Source organism: Pteropus medius, unplaced genomic scaffold (genome assembly GCF_902729225.1).
Source record: "Pteropus medius unplaced genomic scaffold, Ma_sr-lr_union100, whole genome shotgun sequence".
NCBI lineage: Eukaryota > Metazoa > Chordata > Mammalia > Chiroptera > Pteropodidae > Pteropus > Pteropus medius.
Genome location: NW_024340692.1, coordinates 5,605,109 through 5,624,391, shown reverse-complemented (window position 1 = coordinate 5,624,391; position 19,283 = coordinate 5,605,109). Strand labels below are relative to the sequence as shown.

The following is a 19,283-nucleotide window of genomic DNA, read 5'->3' as shown; positions in this document are numbered from 1 at the left end:
TAAAAATCTGCATATAACTTTTGACTCCACCAAAACTTAACTACTAATAGCCTACTGTTGACCGAAAGCCTTACCAATAAGACAGTTGATTAACACACATTTTGTATGTTATATGTATTTTATATACTGTATTCTTACAATAAAATAAGCTAAAGAATATATTAAGAAAATCATGAGAAAATACATTTATAGTATTTATTGAAAAAAAAATCTGTGTATAAGTAGACCCCTCAGTTCAAACCTGTGTTGTTCAAGGGTAAACTGTAATCTGAATCTCTAACTAGTTAAATCTAAACTAACCCTGGTTTTCCTCAAATTTCTTATCCCAGGTATTTCTGCGGTGCTTTTTGAAAAATGCAAATCTATTCTTCCAAAACATTCTTACTGCTTCTTGCCTTTAACCACTGTAAGAATGCCCTGAGACATAACTGTTCGGTTTAGGATTCAGCCTTCCTAATCCTCATTTATTGCCCAGTAATAGACAATGGGGATGCTCTTCTGAACAAACCCTACCCCTTTTGGACAAGGATAACTTTCCTCTAGGTTTCCACCAGGGCGAATTTTCAAACTCCATATCAGGTATCAGTGCAATTCTCAAAGAACAGGCTCTCCGATCTTGAATAAGACTACTCAGAGGGCCTCAACATTATAATCTACATTGGAATTCACGCACTGGCATGAGGTGAACATATGTCCCCACTTCGTTCTGCTGTCTTGTATACAATGCTATGGAAAGAATAAACTATACAAGTCCTAAAAATAGAGAATAAATTTCAGAGGCAGTAATAATCGAAATTCGTCTTTAGGAAAGAAATCACTTTCAGAATGAAACTTAAAGTTGCATGGTCAACCCTTACCTGCTGAATTCTCCAGAATGAGTCACACCGAGAGATGTTTGAACTTCTGGAGGCCCATCCTCCCCTTTGAAAGGGAACTGGCAGGGAGTTCTGGCTGTCACCTCTACATATGGTGCCCAGTTGACAAAATATATTTAAATGCACTGCTTGCCTCCCTGTGATAAAAGGTATTTTGGCACAAGACTCTTTAGAAAATTGGGCACCAAATTGGCCTTTGAAATTCATGACCATCAAGAAGCGCGAATTCTACTCTTTCTACGTAATCTGCTCAGCCATTTATTTGCCAATGGATCAGGCTTTATAAGACTGGACAAACAGATATTGCAACAGTTCAAATATGTACTGTCTTTTTACATTCAGTGTTTTTATTTTTTAATAGAATTAAGAAATTCTAGTCATGTGAGCAGGTTGGATACTTTCTTCAAATGAACTGGTTAATTGCTTATTTATTCTTAGTTACTAGATAGCACTGTAAGATTAGGAACTGAAAAGAATGGCATTGGAATAGTGAAATTTTATGAGTGTTAGTGAGCATTCTAACCTATTCAGTAAGTTACAACTAGGAGAGGGTAGATCTAGTATAGCAAATTGTGGTTCACAGAACAAATGGGTCGAAATAAAGTTTTATTGGTACATAGCCATGCCATGCATTTACATGTTCTCTGTGACTATTTTCATGTTATAATAGCAGAGTTAAATTGTTGCTACAGAGACTGTATGAACCACAAAGCTTAGAATATTTAGACCTTTGCAAGGAAATTTGGCCATATCCTGATCTAGTGTATAGCTGCTTTAAAATATTTCACAAACTCTGTATTAAAGAAGGGGACAAATATGTGCTTCTATGAAAAGAAGCCAAACTCCAAGTCTCGATCATTTTACTAAATTCATTCAGCTATAGTCACTATAAGGATATGTAAAGACTTCAGGAACAGCAGTACAGTATTGTTGTGTATGTGTTGATGGGACACTCAAATATCTCATCTCAGTCTTTTGTGACAGTTGCCCCAAAGAAAAGCTCCTGATTTCAACCATATTGAAAGTGGAATACATAAGGCCCATTGCCTGCTAATTCTATTGCCAGGAAAAGAGAAAAAAAAATTTAAATGAATGTTTTTTCTCTAATCATCTTCCCCTTTAAGTAGATTGTTGGAGAGATATTAAAATAGCTGAAGCAGCCTGGAGAATCTAGCTTAAAAAACAAACCCAGCATGCTCTAAGTTCAAAAGGTCTATTGCATATTCACTATCAATCTCTCCATACATATTTTATTTGACCTTCTGTAAATATTGTCATTGCAAAGTGCTTAATGCGTTGTGATGTTTTGTTAATGGAAACAGAGACAATAATGAAGAAGGCAAGCAGAAGATGAGGAGGAGGCAGATGAAGGAAGGGGTAGACTGAAGGCAGAGCCCAGGGTGTCTGAGAGAGGTGAGCCCAGAACACTGCGTGGAGCTGACTTCTTCATTAGCAGAACCTGGAGCCATGCCAGAGCATTCCAAAGGACTAAACCCCACTTTCAGAGCTCATCAGTTTTCCTCCCCCTCCCCCTATTTCTTCTCTCTCTCCCTCCCTCCCCTCCTCTGTAAGCTTAAATAGAAAGCACATTTTGTTATTTTTTCCACATTCTAATGCACTTCTTTCCATTAGAAAGTCAGTTTGCAGAAACTAAAGATCTCTCAGTTCTGGATAATCATGGAATAACTTTCCATTTAACCATCTATTCTGTTACTCTAGTAAGAGTTGTTGCCTTAAAGCCACCTCTTTTCATGATTTTGTTCCTCCGCGGTATATGCTCTAGGATGTAAGTATCTCCCTACTTCTTGTCTTACCTAAACAGCCCCCCAAGGCTACTGCAGTAGGTTCTGGGGGTACCATCTGTGTGTCTTGTGGATTCCTATCCTGTTTTATTAAAGAGCAACACTGCCATTGCTTGAATTGGTAGTGTATTTTCTTCCTTTACTCCCTCCCTTTTTTCTCCCCCTCTTTCATCTCCTCCTTTCTCTCCCCCTTACTCTTTTTGTTGTTGTTATTGTTGTTGTGTTTCCCATAGCAAAAACTGCCCCCCTCAGGAGGGCCTAAGTCCACGTTGGCGGGCTCTATTTGTGGTGCAGGTGTGCAGGAGTCCTACTCCGTGTTGTCGCCACAGCAACCCGCCACTCTAATCTGCTGAATATGAAAAGAAGAAACAGAAAGAGAAAAGCCATCCACCCCCTTCTGCTCCAACCATGAGTCCAAAAGAAGGGTATCGGCTCCAAGCATTCCTGATAATACCCCAGCCATCGCCCAGGCAACAGTCACAGGGAGCTGGCGCTGGCCTGTGGTGAGAGACCAGTCGCCTCCCAAGTTCATACCTCCTCCTTCTTCCCTCCCCTTCTCCCCCTCCAGGTCTCCTAATGGCTCCTCAAAACAAACCACATCCCACTTCTGGCCTCCCACCCCACACAGTCCAGCCAGTGGGTCACTGATTCACAGACGGGAATATATTTCACCACATTCTTAGAATGGCGTTGAACACTTGCATGTGTATGTGCATATCTATATATGTGTGTGCACACATGTGTGTTTGTGCATGTGTGTATGTGTGTGTACAGGCTTTTCACATCTAGTTATCTTTCAACTGTGCTGTGTTTATATGCTAGGCAGATTGAAATAGAGAATTTTTCTTCTCAAAGCTAGTAGTTTGAAAAAGCAGTCTCTTGCAACTTGCATTAATTCAGCTGTCCCTAGGCTTGCAGAGTTTTCAGGCCGGTTGCTCTCTAGCTCCATATCCAGCAGTGAAAGCTCTCATTTGTCTTACCACCATCATGTTGATGCAGCTGGGTTTGACACTGCTTACCTCAGCAACTTTTTTTTTTTGGTTGAAAGACAGAAGGCTTCCTTGTGATCCCAGCCTTTTCCTATCAAATGACACTCAGCCATGGTTTGGGTGACTTATTTACTGGCACCAGACCAGGAAAAACAAAAATGAACGCTCACAACTAATAAATCCTCAAGCTTAGATAGCTATAGCAACAGTGGTAGAATTACATCAAAACGTTCAGTCTGATACCATAGAGCTCTCTGGCAGTGTGAAACCTTATAAGTCAGGGGTAGGAAAAGGGGGTAAAACAAGACAGGAACAGAGAAATGTTGTATACTCTGGGTCTTAGACACACTCAAGTCTTCGAGCTAGAATCATCGATGCACTTTCCTGGTTGAGGATTCTATATGGGGGAAGGGTGACATAATGTATTTGAGTCCATTAGATTAGGAGATGTCTAAACTTGCCACGTTTATTCCTTTATTCTTCAAAATTAAGCCACGCCCATCTTGACCATGATGAAGCAGCCAGTCTAGATTGACGGAATAGCAAAATCACAACTTTCTCAGCTGCACTGAGAGAAACTATTTTTATAGAGGACATAAGGTCAAGAATGTTTAGCAAACAAAATTGTATGTCATCCACTCCTAGATAATTCTCCAAGGACCTTCCTCCTCCCAGGCCCTTATTGAAAGCGAGGACATTTCTTTAAAGCTAGTGTGACAATGTTTTTATTTGTTTTGGAATTGATCTTCTGGACAGAAGCACTCTTTTTTTCATTAGTATAAATCCAGAAAAACCGACCACAAAGCCATTGACTTTGGCTAAGTTTTCTCCCCACTATGACCACCTCTAATTCAATAAGTAACTACACTTTCTGTGATGATCAACTCTGTTGATTCAGCTTTTGTAGGCTAATGGTGGAGTCTTTCTATACAGGGTTCTATCTTTGGACAGAAATATGAATAAAAACTGGGGGTAAATTTAACTATTACCCAGATGTTTAGTCTACATATTGCTAAATATTTGACTCTTTGGAAATATAACTATTATTAATTTTACCTTTCTTTTTTAATTTTGGTTTTATTTTCATGACTTTCAGAAACAGTGATAGAGGACACAATTGATGACAGATTAAATCACACTTACCCAGTAGTTCTGTTTATTTTTTATAATGCAAAAGAAGAGATACTATTTTTTTGTTTTGTTTTGTTTTTGCATTGTGATACAACTGGGCTCTGATGACATCTAAGTACCTGGAAAATGCCTATGGGAAGTAGGTAACATGACCTACTTGCTTTCCAAAACACCTGATAAAAAAGCATCTTATAAAATACGGCTCTGTATAATTATTATCTTGGAAGGCTGTTCTATTGCCACTCTAAAAAAATGTCTGAGCTAAAACCAGATAAAGAAAATATACAAAGGCTAATTCTGCTATCTTAAAATGTTTAGAATTCTTACTGTCTACCAACTGAATAGTCGTTTCAAATTCTTCCATTAGTTCCCAAGAAAGTAATTTAATCTCTCTGTCATTGAATCTAGCTATACTCTTCTGTCATAGAGGTACTGTCTGTAGCCATTGTCTTCTAGGAGAATCAAGGATTGTCTGAAGACTATTTTGAAATTTTTAAGAGAAAAGGCATTATGCATTCAAATCAACTTTAAATTCTGTTTAATTCTTAGAATCCTTACTTTGATTACTCTATATCCATTATTACACCAATATTTTAGAGGTACCTGATATGTGCCAGACATTAAGCTCTTTGGGAGTCAAAAAGCATGTAGCCTAGAGGGAGAGACAGGAGCATAATAAATAATGGCCAACTTTTACTGAGTGCTTACTATGTGCCAGGTACTGCTTTAGACATTTTATATGTACTGACAAATTCAAGCCTTAAAACTACTCTATGAGGTAGGCAGAGTTTTTTGTCCCATTGTTAGAAACCAAGGCACAGAGAGGATAAATTACTTGCCCCAAATGACATGATATCTTATTTTTAAAGCAGTATTTGGAAAATATATGGCTACTTTGTGTTTCTAACTCACCAAGTTAAGTATTCTCAATATACAGTTAATAAGTGGAAGCCTACCAAATTGAAAAAGGGAAGGAGAATTAGTCAGGGATTTAAAACCCCCAAATTAAGTCCTGACATCATACCAACCTCGCGGGTTTTCTAAGAACTATCGCTCAGGTATCGGAAAATATCTTGTGGTAAAAATATTTAAGACGGTGTCTCTATGTAGTGCCACTCATACGTATTTTAATTTAGTTTCAGAAAAACTTATTTTATATTGTTTGAAACTTTTATGTGTTAATATTTCTAAAGTGCTTAGAAATTTATGTTAAATAGATAAAATAAATGAACTTAGTCGGAGATTATAAAACAATTGAAAAAAATTAAAAAGAGTTATAATGTGGGTGGCACTATAAGGAATTTAGAGAGGAAAACCACCCTGTATGAGTCAGGAAATAAAGGATGTAATACTGGTGGGATGTAATACTGGTGACATGAGCGTTTTCCCTCAAGTCATTAAGAGCTTCATCAACAGTACATGGGTGACAAGGGCTAGACTGGTGGTCAAAGGAACCATTAAATATTAAAGCAAGGCTGTGACACAGGTATGTGTTTTATTTAGCAAGATAATTTCTGCAACAATGCAAAGGTTAAAAGATAAGCTAGGCAGTTTTTTTCAGAAAGGTCAACTTAGATACCATTGCCAAATCCCAGCGAGGCTGCTGCTGAGGTGGCTGTGAAGAAATGTGGTTCTTGATAGTGTGAGGAAAAGAAGATGAGTCCTCGGATTGGGGCATGGATATTAGTCTATGATGACACTCACTGAGAACGAGATGTTTATAAGGCAAGGTGTTGAGCTGGTTTTAGGTATGTTGAGTTTAAGTACCTAACATCCGAGAGAGCAGGCAAGAGACAGTTAAAGGTACAGGCTGGTTCCCAAAGAGATAGATTTCAGAGTTATGTATATAGGCTTAAGTATTTTAAGTGATGGAAATAAGTGGGAACACCAAGAGAAAACCGAGAGAAAAGATATGGGGCCGAAGACTGAACATGGGAAACTAAGTGAAAATAAATGGATCCATTTTAAAGAAGAATGCAGACAAGGTAAGAAGCTTGGTTGATTTTCTTAAAAAAAAAAAAGAATTAAAAGCCTTTATTGCCTCAGAAGTATTTGTCCTCCATAATTTCTTCCTGTAGCTTCCAATCCATCATCAGAGCTAATTTACATTTTGAAACCATCAACCAATTCATGATAATGCTTGTCTTGAAACTTCACAAGCTTAAAGACATCTTGGCACTGTCAAGCTTTTGCAACATAACTCAGTACCTCAACTCTGTAGAGGTCACTTAGAACATTCTCCTGCCTGGAAGCTGTGGGTGCTATCAATCACTGGTTATAAATGCCATCTCTTGCAAAGGCTTGCTTAGTGGAGGCGCTGAACACAGTCTTGATGAGGAAAGAGAATGAATCCTAATTACTACCTTTGTTCTCTTAAAGTTGGTTTCAAGAAACATGGAAAGACTACCTTCCCTTTACTTACCTCTTCTAACTCAACTCTTACAGGAGGGTATTTAGGCGATCGATTTGTAGAATCACTACAGGGTGCAGTATACTTCATTCAATAGTGATTTCCACAGAAAAGTGTATTCAACTCACCAAGGCACAATATTTAAAAATAAAAAATAAATAGATAAATATGCAACCTGTGATTAATTTATAATGGGCCAAATTGGAAAAAAAAAAAAGTGCTAATTGGAAAGTGATACCCAATAAAATTGTAATGAAATGAAATGGTCTACCAAAGTTTGTTATTTTTCTTTTATTCTCACTAATAGAAACAACCAGGTGTTCTGGGTTAAGGTCATCCCTTTGGTGCAAATACTAAGTAACTCACTTTAATTTTATAAATATAAGGCACTCAGGCTGTTGGCCCTAGGAAAAAGATGTATGTGACCTTCTGTTTGACTTTTAAGTCTTCCTTTCTAGTATACCAACTGCTGGGAAGGAAATAGGCAAATCTGAATAAGGAGGGAGGCCCAGTAAACTCACAGACAACTCCTTGAGATTGAGATTATACGGATTTATGAAACAGACCAGGGTGGCCTTTACTAAGGACACTGAAATACATTTATTTACCTTAAGGTAGTGGTTCTCAATTGAGGCTGATTTTGTCCCCTAGGAGATATTTGGCAGTGTCTGGAGATATTTTTATTGTCACAACGCAGGGGCAGTGTACTGGCATCTAGTGGGTAGAGGCTAAGTATGGTGCTAAACATTTTACAATGCACAGGACAGTCCCCGAAACAAAAAAATTATCTGGCCCAAAATGTCATGGGTACTGAGGTTGGAAACCCTGCCTTATTGGTAGGGAGACACAGAAATAATGGCCTACTCTTTATATTGTAGGAGAAAGAAAGGAGAATGCTGGCTTTGGTCCATGAGTGGCATTTTCTGAAGTCAGTTTTGTCCCAGTTCTTTGTGGCTGACAAGTACCCTAAGAAGTAGCCCTTTTGAGAATGGAAACAAAGAGCGACTAAGGGTTGTCACAGTTGCATATAAGTATGTTCTTGACTAAATACAAACCAGAGGGATCGTACGACTTCAGTGCTCTGCACACAACCTTTGAAGATAACACTGAGACTTTGCCATGAGACCCAAACCTCCTACTTTGTAATTACCTTGTCCCCTATGAATGTTGATGGGTGACGGAAGTGGTAATTTTGGGTTTTAGCCAGTTGCTGGAGACTCTCCTTCATTGAAAGTAATATTAGAAAGTAGGGCTCATCCAACATCGAGTAATAGGAGTCAAAACCCTGCCCAAGAACCTTAAAGGAAACACTCTGCTTCAGGCATTGCCCATGAGCCACTTCTGTTTAGCAAAAAGTATTCCATTGCACTGAGCTCACTGAAAGAAACTTGACTCAACCTGGAGTCTCGCCCCCTCTCCCATACTTCCTCAGACCCCTATGCCTACCACCTACCTCTATGAACCTAAAGAAGGAAAAAAGTGAGGTCTAACATCTGCATACCCGTGTGGACCTGTACATTATAACTTATGACCTAACAGGTCCATGTTTTTTTTCCCCAGTACTGTAAAAAAGGCTAAGACAATTAAAGCGGGCATGACTTATCCTCTATCTTCACATAGACAAAACACAGAATATGAGCTGTTAAGGTATTAGAGCCAAAAGTGACTCTCTAAAAAACATTTAGCCCAGTGTTTCTCAGGGTGGTAGGTATATCCTTGGCAGTACAAAAGAAGATTTTAGGTGGTTCATGGATATTACCTTAAATAACATTAAATCCAAGGTAAAAGTGTTGATACATTTCAATTCTGTTTCAATCCTAATTATGATTGAGTCTCATCATACTGAGTGGCAATAGGGAAGTTAAAAGAAAACTCTCTGAGGTCTGGTTTGAATTCTGAGTCTGCAACTTATTAACTGACTCTGTGACCCAATTTTGAACGAAGAAAAGTCAATGGAAGACTTTTGGGGAATTCTTGGAGAGATTTTGCAACTTTGAAGCTTGCACTTTCAGCTTCTCTATCACATTACTATTCTGACAAAATACACTCAGAGAGGGTAGCGGAGCTCCAATCTTGTCCCACCAATGTGTGTCAATGTTTAGGCACATCCAGCAGTGCTGCCATCTCAGGCATTTAACACATATTTGTTGAATGAACAAATAAAAGAATCACATGAATAATTGACTAATGATCTTTTTTTCCATTTTAATGATAGTTTTACAGTACATAGATTTGCCCCCAGACTTAATGTTAAATCACAGGATAGACTCAGACATCTTCCTACTGGAAAATTCTCACTAGAAATCAATTAATAGATTTTGTTTTTAATAGATTTGTTTAAGTATGACTAATAGAACATAAACTGCACACATTTAAAGTATACAATTTGGAAGCTAAGCAGGGTCGGGCCTGCTTAGTACTTGGATAGGAGACCGCCTAGGAAGACCAAGAGTTGTAGGTGTAAAAAATAAAAAATAAGGGATTGTAAACTTACAAGGTCTTTGCAATCTGTGAGGTCAACCAAGGGTTGCCTCACCTAAAAAATGAATGAATGAATGAATGAATGAATGAATAAATGATAAAGTGTAAAATTTGATCAGCTTTGATGTATATATACATCTGTAAAACCATCACCACAATCAAGATATTGAATGTATTCGTAATTCCAAAATTTTCTTCTTCCTGTTTGTAATCTCTGTCTCTCTACCTCTAGTCCTCAAGAATCGCTCATCTGCTTTGTCATTACAGAAGCATTTGCCTTTTATAGAGTTGTATAAAAATGGAATCAAAGAGTACGTATGCATTTTATCCGGCTTCATTCATCATAACCATTTAAAGATTTGTGTTGTTGAGTCTATCAGTAATTCATTCCTTTTTCTTACTGAGCAATATTTTATTGTACAGATATACCATAATTTATCTATATTTATGTTTTCCTTAAGTTTTCCCAGCTTGGGCTGTTATAAATAAAGCTACTATAAATATTCATGTACACGTATTTGTATGGATGTCTGATTTCTTTTCTCTTGGGTGAATATTTGATAGAGTAATGGCTGAATAATATGGTAGGTATATGTTTTGCATCTTAGAAATTACCAAAATGTTAATCAATGTGACTATTCCATTTGCATTCCTACCAGTAGTGTTTGAAAGTTCCAGTTGCTCCACATTCTTGACAGCATTTGATATGGTCAGACATTTTAATTTAAGACATTCTAATAAGCATGTAACAGTATCTCATTTTGGTTTTAATGTGCATTTCCATAATGACTAATGATGTTGAGCATCTGTTCATTTTCTTATTTGCCATCTGTATGTCCTCTCTAGTGAAATGTCTCTTCAAATCATTTTGACATCTCTTTATTGGGCTATTTGTTTTTATTATTGAGTTTATACCTCTTTATATATTCCATGTACAAGTCTTTCATCAGGTACATGCTTTGCAAATATGTTCTCCCAGTCCATGGTTTGTTTTTTTATTATTTTAATGTATTTTTGAAAAGAAGTTTTTAATCTTGATGAAATCTAGTTTATTACATTTTTCTTTTATGGATCATGCCTTTGGTGTCACAGCTAAGAATTTTTTGCCAAACCTGCAGTTATGAAGTTTTTCTCCTATGTTTTCTGCTAGAAATCTTATAGTTTTAGGTTTAAAATGTAGGCGTATGATCCATTAATTGTTATATATGGTGTGAGACATGGATTGAAGTCTTTTTGCTTTGAGTTATGGATATCCAACTGTTTCAGCATAATTTGTTGAAAAGATTGTCTTTTCCCTACTATGTAGCCTTTGCACTTCTGTAAATAAGTAAGTAAATAACTAAACAAAGTAGTTGTATCTTTATATATATGGTTTTATTTTTGAACTTAGCCTATTTGTCATTCTTAATACAAATATCACACTGTTTTTATTACAACCGCTCCACAATAAGTCTTAAAATTAGGCAGTATAAATCCTACTTTGTTCTTCTTTTAAAAAGCTAGGACCTTTGCATTTCTATATAAATTTATAATCAACTTGTCAATTTCTTAAAAAAAAAAAAAGCCCCAAAGAACAAAAAACACCTGCTGTGGTTTTGATTAAGATTGTATAGAATCTACAGATCAATTTAAAGTTATGAGGAAACTGATGACTTGCCCAGGGTCATCTGTGAAGTGGAAATCACTACAGTCCTTCACTCATATGGTTACAGTGAGGATTATATGAGTAAATTTATCTAGAGCACTTAGAACAATGTGTGGCATATGGTAGGTGCTCAGTAGAGGATCCTATTACTCCCCTTCTTTAATCCTTCAAAGGCAAACTCCATTGACTAAAGAACAAAGCCCCAAAGCCTTATCATTTCATCTAATTTTCAGACTTACTTAGCATCACTCCATCCATTGAACCCTGCCTCTTGTTCATGCCAATATGCTATCTATTCTTCAAACATTCCATTCTATTTTTAGTTTCTGTTCCTTTTTATACACACTCTCTCAACTTTCTAGAAAGAGTGCTTTTCTCCTTCTTGCATTCAACCCACCCTTCCAGAACCACATCAAATATCATCTCCCTTATGAAATTGTTGTTAGGCATAGTAGTCAGTTAACTGTTTCCCTGAGCTATGATAGCATATACATTGCATTATATAATATCTATTATATATCATATTATAAATATCTATGTAATTAGATATCTGTGCACCTGTCACTTCCCTACACACAATTCCCAGGAGTATGAATATTTTCAGAGTAGGGCCAAATGTTATTTATTTTCACAGTCTTAGAGCCTAACACTGGACCTAGCACATAGTATGTACTTAACAAACATGTGCTCGATAATACATAAAATTTCATTCCATATAGTATGATTGAAATCTATCTTTGATAAGCATTCATACTTGCTTTCTGTATTGGCACTGCCATTTTTTAAATAAAAGAAATGATATTCTATTTCAATAATATGTATAATTTTTGTTTTTGTTTTGCCATTTAAGTTTGAGCATGAGGAGTAGTACTTTAAGATATTAAAAACCCCTAATTTATTCCCACTAGAAAAACAAAAACAAGACAGAACTGTAAAAGCTCCTGGCACAAAGCTAAAAGGGAATCCCACTCTTCTGTACTCTTGCCTCCAGCAAACATGAGGTATAGACAGGAGGCAGTACAGCAGTAACTTGCCCTAAAGCATCGCCAAAGAAGCCCTTCACAAGAGAATGGGCTCCTTGTTGCAGCAACGCTAAAAGATGTGAGTGAAATTGAAAGGAGGCACTCAAATAATTCCTTGTGCAACCTCAAAGGGCCACCACAATTCCCCTGTGTTTAAGAGGACCCCCACATCCAGGAAAAAAGATTCCAGCTTGTGGAAACAACCCCTAGCCAAAGGCCTGTGTTTCCCCATGGGAGGGCCCAGCAGGAAATGCCTCTTTGCCTTGCAGTGGAGTTCAGCACTTCAAATTCCCAGAGATATGTGTTTGTGGTTTACATAAAGGTGGGGAAATTCTACTTTGGACCTACACCTTAAATAATTAGCTTTCCCATAGGGAAATTTTGCAATTAGACCATATGTTTACAGTCAAGTATATGGCTTATGTATTTGACAAGAGAAAGTTTCCATAATTTGGGTCTAGAAAAATCATCCTTAATCCAGATGTGAGAGAAAATAAATTGAGAACATAAAATATTTTAAGTCTAGTCCCATGATAGGCCAAACTCAATATTATGGTGAGCAAGGGCCCCTCTTTGGAGCAAAGTACTTTCCTGAACGAAGTAAATAACTTCTTCCTAAGCATGAAATGTTACTCTCCAGAGGGTATTTTAGTTGCTTGGAGTTTCTGTATCATTGAGATTGCTTAGTAAGTTTGAGCTGAATCTCATTTCTTTTTCCATCTCTCAGTCTCTAGTTTAATACTCAGCCAATGCTTCTTTTTTTTAAATAACAAATCCTATTCAATTTGATTCTTCACAAATTATGCAAATTATTTCATTGAAACAAACAAACCAAAGATAATATTTTAAAAGGTAATCAAAAGCCGGGGGGCATGGGGAACACCTACACTTTAAAGGAGATATTAAAAACAGGAATCATTGCAAGTGTCTCAACACTTAGGAAGTTTGGGGTTATTCCCACCTGCTGTGTCTCACTGGGAGACAGACTCAGGAATTAGCTGCCTGGAGGGTGAAAAAAGGCTGTGCTAGAAATCCACCCACTGGAGAGAACATTCATCAGCCTCCAAAGAAAGCATTATCCACTCATTTGCTTATGCTGTTTTGTTAAGGGATATACAAAGTGAGTTAAGTGTTTGCAACCAGAAACTTCATATTTATATGATAAGTAAATCACAAAATTAATGATTTATGTTCAATTAAAATACAGATATTTTTATATATATTAAGTGTGTGACTGGAATGGAAGGAAGCTAAAGTATTGAGTATATAGATATTTCACCGTGATCCTCAAATGTAAGTAACATGATAAGCCTAAGTAAAAGCATTCGTTTTTTGCAATAATAAAAATTATACAAACTGATATGTTTTCCTATTTGTAATAGTTTTCAGGAAGTTCGGATTCAAATTTGAAAGTAATCCAAATTTGAAGTTTATCCAGGGCATATTAATCACATGAATTTATTTGAATCTTTTTCATTTTTTTTTTTGTCTGTTCCATCTGTCAGTTATTGGGAAATGTGTCAGACTTGCACTAGGATTATAGATTTATCAACCACTCTATAATTTTGTCAATTTTGCTTTATATATTTGATGCTTATCTTATCAAGTACATACAAGTTCAGAATTAAATTTTCCTGTTCATAATTATTATATTTTCCTAATAAATTAATAACAGCTGGCTCTTACAAAGAATTTACTATGTGATACACATAATCTAAATATGTTACATTATTAATTGTTTTTAGTCCTTAAGGTAACTCTAAGAGGAATATATTATTATCTCCATTTTACAGTTAAGGAAAAATTTTAATTTTGGAGAGCTTAAATAACTTAACCAAGATCACACATTAGTACGTGGCACTGTCAGGGTCTGCACCTAGATATATGGCTCTTAAAATCATACCTTGGACATAATTCCATAGTGTAGCAGCACATCTGCTTTACACACAGAAGATCTTGGGTTCACGCCCCAGTGGAGCCACGGTCCATGGTCTATGGTCATGCCACCCTGAACAAGCCTAATGTCTGATCTCAGAAGCTAAGCGGGGTTGGGTCTGGTTAGTACTTGGATGGGAGACCACCTAGGAAGACCAAGTGCTGTAGGCATAAAAAAAAAAAAACACCCATGCCTTAACCAATACAATATACTGTCTTTCTATCTTCTGTTGTTACCTTTGGCCCTCTTTATCACTAAGAAAAGCTTTACCATAGTTTATATTGTCTGATATTACTATAGTCATATAAAAAAGTCCAGAAATTGGCAGCCCATGGCCGGTAAGGGGATTATACAGACATCCAGAACCAGATTTCTTATTTCTTCCTGTTCCACAGCTTGCAAACTCAAGGAAAACTCATGGTGTAAGAAAGCTGCTAAAACTCTAGCCAAGACAAATATATCACATGTCAGAAAAAGGACGAAATGCAAAAGGGCAAAAAATGCTTATCTCTCTAAAACTGTGCTCTCTGATATGGTAACCACCAGCTACCTGTGGTTATTGAGCTTTGAAACGTGTCAAGTCTGAACTGAGATGGGCTCAAAGTGTAAAATACACAATAGAATTTGAAAAATTTATACCAAAGGAAAAGCATGTGAATTATCTCAATAATTTATTATATGAATTTTTTGTTGAATTAATAATATTTTTAAATATATTGGATTAGATAAAGTATATCATTAAAGTTAATTCACCTGTATCTTATTTTTTTTTTAATAGAGCTCTTAGAATTTAAATTACATATGTGGCTCTCATTTTGGCTTTCCTTAAATTTCTACTGAATGCAATGATTTAAAGAACTTCCTTGGGATTCTCATCCAATAATTTCTGCTTACATTTGATGGACCAAAATTTGGCCGCATGGATAATAGTAAGGGAGGTTGAAGAATATAGTCTTCTGACTAAGCCCGTTGCCACTTCCAATTATTACTAAGGGAGCACTGAGGAGTAGCAACTTGAAGAGAAGATTGGCAGCCTCTCCCTCTTTTAAGAAACTGCCTCCTTTTTAAGAAACCACAAACCGTTTCCAGAGTAGTTATACCATTGTGTGTCCTCACATCCTCACGGCACTTGGTATTGCCTGTCCTTGATTTTAGGCATTCTAAACGATATGTAGTGGTATCTCGTTGTAGTTTTAAGTTTGATTTCCCTAATGACTAATGATGTTGGGCATCTTTTTATATGCTTATTTGACATCTGTATAACCTTTTTGGTAAAGTATCTTTTCAAATCTTTGCTCATTTAAAATTATTGTTTCTTATTATTTCGTTATAAGCATTCTTTCTTCAAAATTGGCCCTACTTCCTAATTATTTGAGAGAACAAAGAGTCTAGTGTCCAAATGTAAATATTCATCATATTTTGAAAAATAATCTTCAAATTTGTGCTCTGACCCCAATTTGACACATATAAATCATAATGCAAGCCAGACACAAATGGTCACACCTCAGTATATAAAATATATAACAAAATCCTGAAGGTAGCATAGCAAGTTAGTTATAATAATTCTTTATATATTCTGGATGTAGATCTTCATAAGGTAAGTTGTTTGCATATATTATCTCTCAGTCTGTGACTTATCTATTTAACAATATATTTGTAGACTTTTGTATTTTTGATAAAGTTTAATATATCAACATTTTCATTTAGTAGCTTTTGTGTTTTATGTCTATTCTAAGAAATTTTTGCCTAACGCCAAATCACAAAGCTCTTCATCTGTTTTTTAATAGTTTTAATTTTTTTTTTATTTTTAGTTTTAGCATTTATATATAGGTCTTTTTTTTAGTTATTTTTTTGTATGATGTGGGGTAAGGAATCACAGATTCTGAAGGTTTACCTCATCCCTTTGAAACTAAAATGTAATGGAAAATTCCTTCTATGCCTTGATGCTGCCTTGAGAGAAAGGAAAAGAAAAGATGAGGGGGAAAAGCTGAACATCTTAGCTTATATAATGCAAGGCTGTAGCATACAATGCAACTTTACTGAAAGCTTGAAGATAGCTAAGGGAAATAGCAGAATTTAGAAAATCTGTCCTACATTATTGGGCTAATTTGTGAAGCCAGCCATCCCAACAGGCTCTTTCCTTGATGGATTCTTTATGTGACAGATATCCTTTTAAAACCTCCTAAGAATTCCTTTTTGGGCACGCACACACTCTTTAGAGCACAAGAGAAAATGGCCAAGTTATTTTTTCCCATCTCCATAGATTTTGCCCCTCATGCCTCATTCTGGTTGGAGAGCCCATCCCTTCCAACAGTTATGGAGGCTAAGATCAACCTCATTCTTTAGGAAACTGAAACTATCTCAATAAAGGAATGTTTCTCTTGATAACTACATATTAATAAAGTAGCTCAAGCATTCCTAAAGAAGGAATTGTTTCTTCATACTCGTTATGGACTAACACTGCTTCAGGGAATAAAAAGATTTCTAAGACCCAATTCTTGTCCCCAACGAAAGTATAGTCTAGTTAGAGTTGGTTATGAGGTTCATAAGCAAAATAAACCAATAATCCAAAGTAAATGGTATATTATTTCAAAACATATCAGAAAAAGTAGAGATCATTGTGAAAGATGTCTGAACTTAAATCAGGGTGCCAACACAAATTCTGAGAAGTGTGAATTCATGATATAAAGTATGATTTTAAGATAATTAATCCAGAGGTAGAAATTGGGATGTAGTGGTAGAGAGAGCTTGAAGACAGTCAAGCCAGTTGGGAGGGCATCTGTTGAAATGATGCAACTCTGAAATAAGAATTCGACTTAGGGGGGTGATAATAAAAATAAAGGAGGCAGAAAGCAAAGAAATTAGAAGAAAAATTGACCAATGAGAATTCAAGTATTCAACTTTTAAAAACCTAGGAGGCAGTTGTTAATTTAAAAATTGTACATACTAATTGACTCAGGGGCGAGTATCTTTAAAGTTCATGCTTTTTAAAATAATTCCTCTAAATTTGGCTATATATATATATATATATATATATACACATATATATATATATAGTCATATGTGTGTGTGTGTATGTGTGTGTATCCATATATATGTCCATATATGTATATATCTTTTGGTATATATGCACATCAAATATATAAATGGATCACTTCTATGGGTGCTAAAAGTGAAACTGGCTAAGTGACGATGCTCAAAGTGAAGGCATTCTATAGCATTGATTCATCTAATTACTTCCCCACAACTCCTTCCCTTGTTTGAACTCATCTCACTAAAATGCAGCAATTGAAATTCTACAATAATGTTTTAAAATAGTACATTTCCTCCAGATTATTTAAAAAAATAGAACAACTCAAGCTATCTCACGGCACTGGTGGATCAGTTATATCTTGGCCAAATGTTAAGTCTTGAAGCAGGTCATTATTGCCAACGGTTGGATTTACCACTAGGAATCAGATATTGAAAACACTTTTAACCAGCATACAGTGCCTAGACTTCAGGCAGAGGCTATGAATATTAGTACTTGGCATGGAATGCCCCCCACCACCACCCCCATGTCTTTTTCCTCTTATCACCACTCTTTAGTCATTAGAATGTCAGGAGCATATTTTTCTCTTGGCATTTCAAATGGCAACAGTTAATTTCCTTTCAGGTGGGATTTTTTTTTTTTAACTTCGTTTTGTTTTAACTGCATATTTTGCTGAAAGTGCTTTTATGCTGGTGAAAATCTAGACAAAGAAAACTTTTATGCAAAATAAACAAAATAGAATGCACGGAGCCAGGATTTCTTTGCAGGACATGTTCTTTAGGCTATTTCTGAGAGGTTATTTATGGACGGCTGTTTATCCCCTGGAGCCTGACTTCATCTCTTGGTGAAGTAAAATAACTCTGTGTTTAGTACATTGGTCTGCCACCCTTGGGAATGGCTGGATGTCAAATATTTACCCCTGTGGGATGGAACAGAAATCAGAGATGCACAGAGAAAATAGAAATCAAATCCAGTGTCCTTGGGAATTAGTAAAATTTCAAAGTAATGAATTTTTAAAGAAAAACATTTGAATAAGATGATAACACAGTGTAACTTTCTTTATTGGAATGGGGGAAAACCCTCTGAAATATAAAGTTTCTTCAAGCAGAAGGGTATTTTCATCTTATAACTTTCTCAGTGACTACACTCATCCCATTCCCTCACCTGGCTCAGTACCAGGCCCAGAGGGAGAGGTTTTAAATTTTTATTTTTTAAATTGAAAACGGATGCTACACCTTGTTTTTCATGCCTGCATTTTTCATTAAACACACACACACACACACACACACACACACACACACACTAGCCAAGTATTAGTTTTGTACCTCTGCAACCTCATAAAACCTAGGCAGCAAAATTTGACCTTCAGCTTTATAGATAGTCACATTGGAAACATTGAGAAACTCCCAAGTAAGTTTACTGTCTTCTCAAGACTTATTCAAATCACGTGCCTGCCTCCTGTATCAACCCCCATGCTGAGTTTTCCTTTGGCATTATACTTCCTGTATTGTCAGAAACAAAGTGACATTTAAAAGGTTAAGCCAAATAAACTCAGCTACAAAAGGGCTTATAAAATAATCATAGTCATGAACAGCAAGGAAAGAGGACAGCCCCTAAACCATAAAGGGAATACTTCATGGATGGTCGTGCTTTAAATAAAGTTCACATGAGCTCTGTAACATTAGATGCTTTTAAATTCAGAGGACAAAGTACAGACATGTTTGTACATTTCTCTTTCATTGACAAGTGTTTTTGAATTGGGTCTGGAAAACATACCTGCTTGCACACAAGGAGTTGGGAAGTTTGTTTTGGTGTTTTCCGTTTTCAAATTTGTGCACTATCAAGAGGCAAGAACAATTCCATCTCCCCCTTAAAGACCAAAGTGACACCAAATTCTGGCTTGATCTGCTCAGTCTCAGAACCAGCATACATTTGAAATATTCTCTGAGCAACTTGACAAT

At 36.2% G+C, this 19,283-nt stretch overlaps 1 pseudogene; it reads left to right on the top strand.

The window, feature by feature from the left end:
- The first annotated feature begins 14,345 nt into the window (after window positions 1–14,345).
- On the top strand, window positions 14,346–14,461 carry LOC120597725 (uncharacterized; annotated as a pseudogene).
- The last annotated feature ends 4,822 nt before the right edge of the window (window positions 14,462–19,283 follow it).